We start from the raw sequence: 12,672 nt of genomic DNA, 5'->3' as shown, positions 1-12,672 counted from the left end.
GTCTAATTTATATATAACTTTATCATAGATATGTACGTATAGGAGAAGACATAGCATATATGGAATTTGGTGCCATCTGAGGTTTCAGGCATTCGTTGGTGGTCTTGGAACATGTCCCTTAATAGTTATGAGTACTTCTTCCTTATTTTTCTATGACTATATTCACCTATTTTTCTCCTTTTTCCCCCCTCTGTCTCATTTATGTACCTCTAACATAAGATGTGTTAATAGTATTGTAAGGGCCTACTTAGCCAGAGGGAGCCATTTTGTTGTTTATGCAATAAACTTAGATTGACCCTGCCCTCCCAGAGGAACTTACTTAAAAGCAAGTCTGGGAAACTAGTCCCAGGTAGCAAAGCCCAGATACAAGGGCAGGTCAGGCCAGGTGGAGACATCCAATCAGTGGGGTGTGCATACTGTCTCCCTAGCTACCAAGGAGAGTGGGCCTCGCCTTTTGGGTGCCAATTCTGACTAAGGTGATAGGCTAGTTCAAATATCTACTAGGGTAAATTGAAATTCAATTGGCTACCCGTGTGTGACCTAGCATGACTGTGCAGTTTTCTCTGTGTTTTGCAATCCTATTGGCCACCTGTGTGTGGCCAGGCTCAACCACATGGCCTTTGCTCTATAAAAGTCTGTGAGGCTGGGAGGGGTCACCTCTTTGTAAGAGATGGCCCCAACCGGTCGGTTTGATTCTCGATGCTTGGCGCAAAATAAAGCTTTGCTTGACCTTCGCTTTGTATCAGTCTCGCTCCTTGGATCACGGACCCATTTTTGGGGGACCTATCAGTAGTTAGCTTGATTTCTTAGTATTTAAGTTACAAGATAGCCTCAGATGAACTTGACTCAGCTATAAGAGGAATGAACATCACCTAAAGACAAGTAAAAGAATTCTGTACCTTCTTTACAGAGAAAGTTCCTGTGTTTTTGGTGGTACATGAAATAGTTGCATTGTGAGGCAAAGTGTAATCTTGCTATTATCTCTATTTGGACATTAAATATGATTGCAAAAATATGTTTGGACACCAAGCTGTCATGGGGTGGACTGTAGTGGCATTGTATTATGTCAATCTAAGTTGAAACTGTGTTTCCAAAATTCTCTTCTCTGCATGGTTCCAGGTTAAGATTGGCCACAAGAGAAATTTGCATTAGATTTGAAAGGTAAAAGTAAAACTGTAGTCATTTTCTTATGCTCTGAAGGTTGTTGTAAAGCAGATGTTGCAACTCAAATGCCTTGTGACTAATATTCTGGCTCACCTTGGTGAGGGGTAGAATCTGGGCACGCAATTCTACCATCTCCCACTGGATACTCTCCTTCCTTCTCTTAACCCTGAGCTAGGTACATGTGAAAATGTATGGTAAAGGTGCCAACTTATACTGCTGCAGGATGTTGGGTCATTGAGAACTGAGGTGGTGAAATACAGACATGGTTCTAGTCTACTCTTCCAAGTTCCAGCTGAATCTTAGTTTTTCCAATTCATATCCATTCAGAGCTTCCAGCTCTGCTGACTTTGTGCCCAAAACAAGATATAGAAGTAACGGCCTTAAATAGACTGCATTACTGACCTCCACACTAGGTCTCATTCCTATAATACATTTCTTATTCTGTATCATGCTTAGTGGTTCACCTTCCCTGAGTGAACCCTGACTGATCCACCTAGACTGATAAGTTGTCTCTCAAAATCATTTTATATTAATTATCTACTTAATCTTATAGTATCCCCTTGAGGTTGATATTACTATTGCTATTTTGAAGACAAGAAATTTGAAATCAGAGAGGTTAATAAACTTTTGGGACTTCATCAAAATCAAAAGCTTCTGCACAGCAAAGGAAACAGTCAAGAAAACAAAGAGGCAACCCACAGAATGGGAGAAGATATTTGCAAATGACAGTACAGACAAAAGGTTGATATCCAGGATCTATAAAGAACTCCTCAAACTCAACACACACAAAACAGATAATCATATCAAAAAATGGGCAGAAGATATGAACAGACACTTCTCCAATGAAGACATACAAATGGCTATCAGACACATGAAAAAATGTTCATCATCACTAGCCATCAGGGAGATTCAAATTAAAACCACATTGAGATATCACCTTACACCAGTTAGAATGGCCAAAATTAGCAAGACAGGAAACAACATGTGTTGGAGGGGATGTGGAGAAAGGGGAACCCTCTTACAGTGTTGGTGGGAATGCAAGTTGGTGCAGCCACTTTGGAGAACAGTGTGGAGATTCCTCAAGAAATTAAAAATAGAACTTCCCTATGACCCTGCAATTGCACTACTGGGCATTTACCCCAAAGATACAGATGTAGTGAAAAGAAGGGCCATCTGTACCCCAATGTTTATAGCAGCAATGGCCATGGTTGCCAAACTGTGGAAAGAACCAAGATGCCCTTCAACGGACGAATGGATAAGGAAGATGTGGTCCATATATGCTATGGAGTATTATGCCTCCATCAGAAAGGATGAATACCCCACTTTTGTATCAACATGGACGGGACTGGAAGAGATTATCCTGAGTGAAATAAGTCAAGCAGAGAGAGTCAATTATCGTATGGTTTCACTTATTTGTGGAGCATAACAAATAGCATGGAGGACATGGGGAGTTAGGAGAAGGCAGTTGGGGGAAATTGGAAGGGGAGGTGAACAATGAGAGACTATGGACTCTGAAAAACAATCTGAAGGGTTTGAAGAGGTGGGGGGGTGGGAGGTTGGGGGAACCAGGTGGTGGGTATTAGAGAGGGCACGGATTGCATGGAGCACTGGGTGTGGTACAAAAACAATGCTGTTATGCTGAAAATAAATTTTAAAAAATGATTAAAAAAATAAAAATTTATTTGAATTATAAAAAAAAAATTCCTGAAGTTATATAGCTATTAAATAGCCAAGCTAGGACTCTAAACCAGGTCTAAGCCTGAGTTCAAAATTCTTCTGTTGCCCAAACACTTTGAATTTTTAATTCATTATATAACTGAATTTGTGTTTTGTCTCTGTTTCTGGTCCTTGTGTCACCAGAGGTGAAACTAAAAATTAGTTTTCATGAAGGTGATCATGAAATCAACTTTACCTTTGTCTCCTTCTACCCTGTCACCCCTGCAACATGGGGGTGTCTTTTTTTGGCTGTCAGATAAAGTCTCAGGCCCCGTGACTTTTCATTAGTAGGCAATAGAATGTTCTACAAACATGTTAGGGGGGTAAAACATAGCCTTATCTTAAAATACCCAATTCTGTATATTAATTGGGAATATTCATTTACATTTAGAATAAGACTCTTCTTCTCTGACCCCCTATACCCATCTCCTCCCACCTAACTGCTGTCTAACTACCTGTCTTTGGAGAAAGGATGTGGTTGGCATCCTTCTCTCTGGCCTGATTATTCCCCTGCTTTTCCTCCAGGATTGGAGCTTAGAGGAGAGAGGAGAGACAGGAAAATCATTTTGTTTGATTGATTTTTTTTAAACAGCTTTGCATACCATAGTTTATATGCCATAAAATTCATCTCAGTGTATAACTCAATGATTTTTAGTATATATGTAGAGAAGTGCCACCACCATAATTTCAACTTTGTTAGAACATTCCCATTACTCCAAAAAGTGTTCTTGATCTTAACTTGCAGTTAAACCTCATTTCTTCTCCCAGTCAAAGGCAACCACTGACCCACTTTCTGACTTTATAAATTTGCCTTTTCTGGATATTTCTTATAAATGGAATCATATACTACATTTGCATCTGGATTCTTTCACTTATTATTAATTTTTGATATTTATTCATATCATGATATGAGTAAAAAAATTCATCCTTTTTTTTTTTTACTGCTGAATAGTATTCTATTGCATGGCTATGTCATATTATTTATTTACTCATCAGTTGATGAATATTTAGGTTGTTTTCAGTTTTTGGTTATTATGAACAATGCTGTTATGAACATCCACATATGTGTCTTTGTGGATATATCTTTTCATTCTCTTGGGTTTGTTCCTAGAAAAGGAATTTTTGACTCTAATGATAAGTTTATATTTAAGTTTCTAAGAAACATGCCAATTGTCTTCCAAAGAAGCTGTACGATTTTTCATTCCCATCAGCAATGTCTGATGAGTACAGTCTCTTCACATCCTCATCAAGTTCTTTAATATCACTATAGTTAAAATACAGTGTTCTACTAGTTTTGGGTGTACAAGATAGTGTGTTTTCTGTCTTTTGAATAAAAAGCCACTCTAGGGCACCTGGGTGGCTCAGTGGGTTAAGCCGCTGCCTTCGGCTCAGGTCATGATCTTAGGGTCCTGGGATAGAGTCCCGCATCGGGCTCTCTGCTCAGCAGGGAGACTGCTTCCCTCTCTCTCTCTCTCTCTCTCTCTCTCTCTCGATGCCTGCCTCTCCGTCTACTTGTGATCTCTGTCAAATAAATAAATAAAATCTAAAAAAAAAAAAAGCCACTCTAGTGGATGTATAGGGGTATCTCATTGTAGCTTTAATTCTCATTTCCCTAATGACCAGTGATGTTGAGTTCCTCTTCATGTACTTATTAGCTGTCTAATTCTTCTCCTAAAATGTCTATTCAAATTTTTTGTCCATCTTAAAGTTGGGTTATTAGTCTTTATCTTGCTGAGTTACAAAATTTACATATTTCTTGCCTATAAGTCTTTTGTCTGATATATGATTTACAAGTATTTTCTCCACATATGGCTTGTCTTTTCGTTCCCATAGGGTCTTTTGAAATGCAAAACTTGAAACTCGTAATGGAGTCCAATTTGTCCCCTTTTTTTTTTAAAGATTTTATTTATTTATTTGACAGGCAGAGATCACAAGTAGGCAGAGAGGCAGAGAGAGAGGAGGAAACAGGCTCCCCGCTGAGTAGAGAGCCCGATGCGGAGCTCGTCCCAGGACCTTGGGATCATGACCTGAGCCGAGGCAGAGGCTTAACCCACTGAGCCACACAGGCGCCCCCAATTTGTTCCTTTTTTTCCCCTCCTATGGATTATGCTTTTAGTGTCATATTTAAGGACTCTTTGCTAAACCCAAGGTTACAAAGGCCTTCTCCTATTTTTATTTTAAGTTCTATAGTTTTAGTTCTTTCATTTAAATCCATGATTAGAGTTAATTTTTTTTCATGTGTATCTCCAATTGCTCAGCCATTTATTGAAAAAAAAAATCCTTTCCCCATTGAATTGTTGGAAATCAATTGTACAGAAATGTAAAGTTTTGGGGCACCTGGGTGGCTCAGTTGTTAAGTGTCTGCCTTCAGCTCGGGTTGTGATCCCAGGGTTCTGGGATAGAGCCCAGCATTGGGCTCTCTGCTGAGCGGAGAGCCTGCCTTTCCCTCTCCCTTGCTCGTGTTCCCTCTCTTGCTGTGTCTCTCTTGTCAAATAAATAAATAAAATCTTAAAAAAAAAGAAATTAAAGTTTTATTTTTGAACTATCATTTCTGTCCCATTGATCTATAATATAGATCGTATGTAGATTTTATATGCCCATTCGTATGCTGCCATGCTGTCTTGATACTGTAAATTTATAATAGGTTTTGAAGTCTGGTAATGTAAATTCTCCAGGTTTGTTCTTCATTTGCAATGTTTCCAGTATTCTAGTTCCTTTGCATTCTGTATGAATTTTAAGATAAACCTCCCAATTTCTTTTTCTTTGCCAAAAACAAACAAAAACACAAACTTTGGTTAGATTTTGATAGGATGGCCTTGAATCTATACATCAATGTGGAGGAAATCTCATTTAATAATATTGAGTCTTCCAATCCATGAACACTTTGAAGTATAGGAGTCTGCCCTTATCTGTGGTTTCACTGTCCATGGTTTCAGTTACCCATGGTCAGTCACAGTCCTGAAGCAGATGCTCCTCCTTCTGAAATACTGTCCATAGTAGCCTAATCCTATGTCACAATGCCTATATCATTCCCCTCACTTCATCTCATCATATAGATGTTTTATCATCTCACATCACCGCAAGAAGAATGAATATAGTACAGTTGATATTTTGACAGGGAGACCACATTCATATAACTTTTATTATAGTATATAGTTATAATTGTTCTATTTTATTGTTGGCTGTTGCTAATCTCTTAGTGTGTTTAATTTATAAATTAAATTTTATCTTAGGTATGCATTTTTATGGCAGAAACATACTATATATAGGGTTCAGTAATATTTGTGGTTTCAGGCATCCTCTGGAAGTTAACTCCTACAGATAATGGAGGGTACTACTGTATATTGTTTAATTTTTAAATATCTGGGGAATTCCCAGATTTCTTCTTGTTGTTGTTTCATAATGTAATTCCTTTGTGGTCAGATATCATACTTTGCATGATTTCAATCCCTTCAAATTTATCAAAACTTATTTTTTCCAGTATATGGTCTTTGCTGACGAGTGTTCCAGGTGTACTAAGTAGAAACAGTATTAGAGAGAAAGATACTTCCTAGTCATAAAGTGGTCACCCAATGACTGCAGATTATCAAGCACACTTGAAATATACTTCTGGAAAGGATACAATAAGCCATAAAACAAGTCTTAGTACATTAAAAAAGATTGAAATTATACAAAGTATGGTGTCTGACCACAAAGGAATTAAATTATAGTATCAGACAAAGTAGACTTTAAGACACACACATGTACATACACATACATACCAGATGTTAATTATGTCAAGTTGGTTGATAGCCCTGTTCAAGTCTTCTATATCCTAGCTAATTTACTATCCAGCGATTTAATCACTCTTATTATTGAATTTTATATTTCTACTTTCAAATCTGTTACTTTTTAACTTTATGACTTTTGAGGTCCTATAATTTTTTGTATCTTTTCTGATACACTGACTGTTTTATCATTATGAAATATTGTTTGCCTATAAAATTATTTCTGGTTTTGAAGTATGTGTTGTCTGGCATTAATACTGCCACTCCAGATATTTTGTGGATGATGTTTGCATAGTATATTGTTTTTCCAAACTTTTACTTTCAACCTGTTTGTGTCTTTGAATCTAAAATGCTTTTCTTGCAGATAGTGTATAGTTGATTCTACATGTCCATTTACATTTTATGTACTCATTTTTATGGTTGGATTTACATTGACCATTTTGTTATTCTTTTCATTCTTTTCTGTTCGTTTTCTGTGCCTTCTTGGCAGCTTTTTGTGTGTGTTAAATAAGGTTTCAAGGACTCTCTTTTTTAATATTTTATTTATTTATTTGACAGACAGAAATCACAAGTAGGTGGAGAGGCAGGCAGAGAGAGAGAGGAGGAAGCAGGCTCCCCGCTGAGCAGAGAGCCCGATGTGGGGCTCGATCCCAGGACCCTGGGACCATGACCTGAGCCAAAGGCAGAGGCTTTAACCACTGAGCCACCCAGGCGCCCCAAGGACTATCTTTTTAATTTCTTTTTATTTTAACTATGCTATGGGGATAATTTTGCCAAAACTTTTGAAGAATAATTTTGCTAGATTTAGAATTTATTAGTTAGGAATATTTTTCTTTCAGCTGTTTGAATATGTCATTTTACTGTCTTCTGGCTTCCACTGAGAAGAGAGAAGCCAGCCATTATCCTATTGACACTCCTTGCATGTAATGAGTCTTTTTCCCTCACTTCTTTCAAGATTTTCTCTTTGTCTTGGCTTTGAAGAATTTGACTGTGATGTGTCTAGGTCTGAATTCCTTTGTTTTTATTGCACTTAGAGTTTTTGAGCTTCTTTCATCAATAGCTTAAGTAGATCAGTACATTTTCATTAAATTTTAGAACATTTATGTCACCATATATTTGAATTTTGGGGGATCTATTTCTATCTTTTTTCTCTTGGGACTTTCATTATATGCATATTGGCACAGGTGATGTTCTACAGGTCTCTGAGGCGCCACTGGTTTTTCTTCTTTTTTTCCTCTTTGTTCTTTAGATCGGTCATTTCCTTTTATTCTTTAAAAAAAATTTTTTTTTTAAGAGAGAGAAAGTGGGGAGGAGCAGAAGGAGAGGGAAAGAGAGAATCTTTGACGGGCTCCACAACCAGCATGAGGCCCAACTCAGGGCTCGATCTCACAACCCTGAGATCATGACCTGAGCCTAAATCAAGAGTCAGATGCTTAACTGACTGAGCCACCCAGGCACCCCTAGACTGGTAATTTCTAGTCATCTGTCCTCAAGTTCACTGATTCTTTCTTCTACTATCTTGAATCTCCTACTGAGCCTTACAATGGATTTTGCACTTTAGTTGTATTTTTTAAATCCAGAATTTTCATCTTATGATTCATATTATAGTTTTTTTTAAACTACAATATCTGTGTCTTGGTAGAGAATCCCTATTTGTTCATTCATTTTCACTCTTTCTTTTAATTCTTTAAAGATGGCTTTCTTCAGTTCTTTAGACATATTTAGAATAGTTAATTTAAGTTTTTGCTAAACCCAGCATTTGAAGACAAACAGTTTCTATTGATCATTTTTTTTCTTCTTGCATATGGATTACACTTCATTGTTTCTTTGTGTGGCTTATAAATTTTTTGTGTTGTTGAAAATTAGACATTTTGGGAGGCTTATTGTAGCAACTTTAGATTCTTATCCTCTTCCCAACACTAAAGGTTCCTGTAGCTGTTATATTTGTTTGTTTTGTAACTTGCCTTGGCTAAATTTGTGAAACCTGCAGTATATGGACAATGATGTCTCAGCTCAGTTTTATTTTGAATATTCTTTCTTCTGTTTGTAAAATTGGCTTTCCAAAGGTCACCCTTGTGTCTTCTTAGTGGCCAGTCAGTGATTTCATACAGCCTCAAGCCAGAACATCAAAGATTCCCTTATTCTTACTCAAAGTTCATCAGTTTTTGAAGTATAAACCACCTCTCAGATTGTCATATGCCTTTAGTTGATTTCCAGAGTGCTGAAATGGCTATTTTTATCAATTTAATCCAGATTTATAGTTGCTTTGGGGACATAAGGTATGCTAATCTACTTACTCAGCCATGGTTGGAAGTCCCTCCTTTCACAAAGTTTTTACCTGATTGGTATTGTTGTGAAATGGTTTTGCATATATCAGATTGTTTTTCCTGAGTCCTTTGGTGTATTCTTCAGAGATTACTCATTTGGGCCCTTGCAACTCCTATGTTATGTGCATTTTCTTCTTTCATCTGCTTTTTCCCCACTTAGTTTGGTTTTCCAATGGTCCACTCCATGTCAACTCTTGATATCGTGGTTCCATAATTCTTTCAGGTAGTCCTCTTTGATAAGATCTAAAAAGGGCTCCTGGCTCACTTTCTCTCCCATGTGGCCCACATATGGTCCTCAGGAAACATGTATTAATCCATGTCCTAGCAAGCTCAGAGAGTGCCAGCCTTCCCAATAAAGCAACTGCTCTCCTTTGATCCACCACGAAATCAATTCATCATCTGTCTCTTGTCCTCTAGATTTCTAGGCTGGAGTCCAACACTGTCCACAGTTCCCAGCTTTGGGAAGCACTTAGGTCCTTGACTCATCACCCTCAAGCTGTTCTCATTGTGGGGGTAAAGGCATGGAATTCTAGTGCAGGTCTTTCAAAGAAATCCTCTTCATAACAATCTTTCTCAACTTCCACATTTCCAATTCTTTTTATAGAAAGGGGTTTTTGGAGCCATAAAACCAGTACCCAGATATTTTGTTTTTAAAGTCTGCTTCTCACTCTGAAATATTATTTTAGAATTTCTTATCTATTGTATCTTGCTGCCTCATTAAAAATTCCAATTCAGCATCCTGTTACACTTGTGTTTATTTTTAGAAATTTCTTACGGTCTCCTTTAGACTAAACAGTATTTCTTAAAGTTATGGAATGTTCATAGATGTTATGTGAAAAATGGGTCCTATGAGGAAATAACTTTGGGGAATACTGTGCTAAGCAAAGATAGGCAGGTCTCTTTTTCTGCAGGCCTTCTTAGAACCTTCAATTTGCTAACATGCATTGAGTAATTGTAAGGGGGTTGGGGCTCATAGAATTTATAATTTTATCAAACTTATTTGACCATGAGTAACTCTCCCACTACCTTTTTGTCAGGTCATTTAAGGGATTTGCATTCTATAAAACACAATTTGGAAATATTGGCCTGGAAGGTACCAGTAAAAATTAGGGATGGTATTTTCTTCTTCATCCAGAGAACTCCCTTGAGGCAGGAAATGTGTTACTGCCTTTTACCTCCTGCTAATCACAAGAATTCTGAAAGTTTCATGATTTCTATTTTTTTTTAACCTGAATGTAGTTAATCTTGACTGCATGGTCTCTCCACTAAACTAAGTTCATTACTGATAGGAATCTCATCTTGTTCATCTTTGCATTTCCAAGGCTTACCACAGTGCTTGGCAACTAACAGGAATGAATGAACAAATAGCATTAGAGGAGGATTTCTTACCTTCCTTGTCCTCTTGCTCCTTGTGTCTCTTCTTCTCCTCTTCCACTCCCCCTCCTCCACCTTCTTCTTTTTCTTTTTCTTTAAAGAAAGTAAGAAAAGGTCTTCTCACTGGAGTCCCAAACCACATATATAGAGCAATCAAACCTACTGGGTGTCTATGAAAGTCCCCAGTGTGTGAAAATCTGTGCTTGTACATATTTACAGGAGAACTCATTAAGTGTGCAAATGTCCTGTGCTCTTTCTAAGGGCAACCAGGGTGGGTTTTATCGCTCCTTCTATCTGTGTCTGATTGTATACACACAGCTGAAAAGTCGAGTTACTGAGAACTTTCCAAAAGAAGTGAATGGGATATACCAGATCGCCAAGTTACTGAGTGGTAATTAAAAACAGACTCCTAACATCATCACTTTGCCATTTTTAAGATATTTTCCTTTAAAAGACAAAACCACCAAATGATGAAACATGTCATGCTTCTCTCAAAGTCCCTTAGTCTCACACAAGTTCCTGCTCAGTTGTACACACACATATATTTACCAGCCCAGAGTCACACATGCTTGAAGATTTTAAGCAGTCTCAAATTATTTTTCAATGGAGAAAAGTGTGTGTGTGTGTGTGTGTGTGTGTCCATTCTCACTCTCAGTAGAGATCAGTGGAAAGATTCCTTTCTCTCACATTTCAAAATACAACTTTACCCTGAAGCTAACCAAAACACTTGGCCCTGAGCATTATTTTTCACAGGGTTTTGAGCTACTGAAAATGGGACTAGAATGGCAGTCTGTATGCCATTGTGAGTGGGCAAGTATTCTGACTCCAGAAATAACATGAGCAGCTGTGGCTACTAGCGGGCATGGCCTTCCTCAGCATGGAAACCTTAGGCTCTGATCACACATTGTCTGGAGTTGGGGGGAGGTGGGAAGGAATCTCACCCCTTCCCTGCCCACTCGAGCCCTCTGCACACTGTGTGATATTCCATCCTCCAACTGGCCAGGTGCGGTGCCTCACTGGCCCTGCTGGGGGGCCACATACCAGATTAGACACACGCGTGGCCTGCCTCGCTGTGGGGGTGGAGGGCTGCCGCCACGATGTCCCAGGATTGTGTGTCTTGTGGTTAAACACTTAGGGTTTTGACGTAGGCAAGGCAGCACAGCCGACCCTCAAAGCCGCTGCAAACAACCTGAGAAGGCTTCTCAAAAAAAATGCAGTCCTGCGCCTCGGAAGGAGACAGCTTTTATGGGGCAATTTTCCAATTGCTGCCTATTTGGTGTGGTCATGTCTGATCCGGGGGAAGTTTCTTAACTCCAGGCAAAGATGTTTGCAGAGAACTGGATACGAGGAGCCTAATGAATTGTACATCAATGTTAAGTGCATTCTCAGTATTAACTAACACAGGAGCCATGTGTGTGTTGAGGGGGTTGGTGGGAAATGGGAAAAGACAAAGAGAAGGACAAGCATAGAAGAATAATGGCTGTCTGTAAGGTACGAACGTTCTGTAGTTCAATTCTCACTTTGCATTATGGAGTTGATCCTCCTGCTAATCTGTATTGTTCAGAGAAGCCAAATGATGCTTGTACTCAGCTATAAAAGCCAGAACTGGGATTAGAAAACAGGTTTTCCTGTTACCATATTTGGAGGCTTTTCTACTACATACCACAATGAGGACCTAAACCGTCCATGATCAGTTCATGTCCTCCTGATCCTTTCCAGGAAAGAACTGTGGTAGCTTTGGACTTTTTCTCTCTTTAGTTATATCCTTGGATGTTACTGTCTGATAATAGAAGACCAGGAGTCCTGATCTAAACAATGGAGATTTCATCCCTTATTATAAGTGAGAGAAGCGGGATGGGGGCTGTGATCAAAATGCCTGATGTGAGATGTGTCCTTGCTGAACTGGGTCCACTTTAGAACAAGCTTCTTCTGCCTTCTAGGCATACACATTGCCCTTGAATCAGAGTTTGGCACTTTCGTGAGCAGAGCCTGGGGGCCAGTGAGGTGGTTCTGACAGTGTACGTGGGGAGATCAGGGAAAGCTCGCAAATCAGTGATCTTTCCCTCCTCGTTTCAGAAGGACTCATTGGGGTAGGGACTTTCAACCTGCTCTCCCTCATTCCAACAATCCTTTGGGATGTGATGATCTTCATCTCATGTTATTGATGAGAACATTGTACTAAGGTTCTCTAGAGAAACAAAACCAACAGCATGTGTGTGTGTGCACGTGCATGCATGCAGATGGATAGATGGGTTTATTTTAAGAAATTGGCTCATGGGGCGCCTGAGTGGCACAGTCAGTTAAGTGCTGCCTTTGGCTCAGGT

This window comes from Lutra lutra, chromosome 6 (assembly GCF_902655055.1).
Source record: "Lutra lutra chromosome 6, mLutLut1.2, whole genome shotgun sequence".
In the NCBI taxonomy this organism is placed as follows: domain Eukaryota; kingdom Metazoa; phylum Chordata; class Mammalia; order Carnivora; family Mustelidae; genus Lutra; species Lutra lutra.
The sequence above is the reverse complement of the archived record's forward strand: the minus strand, read 5'-3'. Positions refer to the sequence as shown.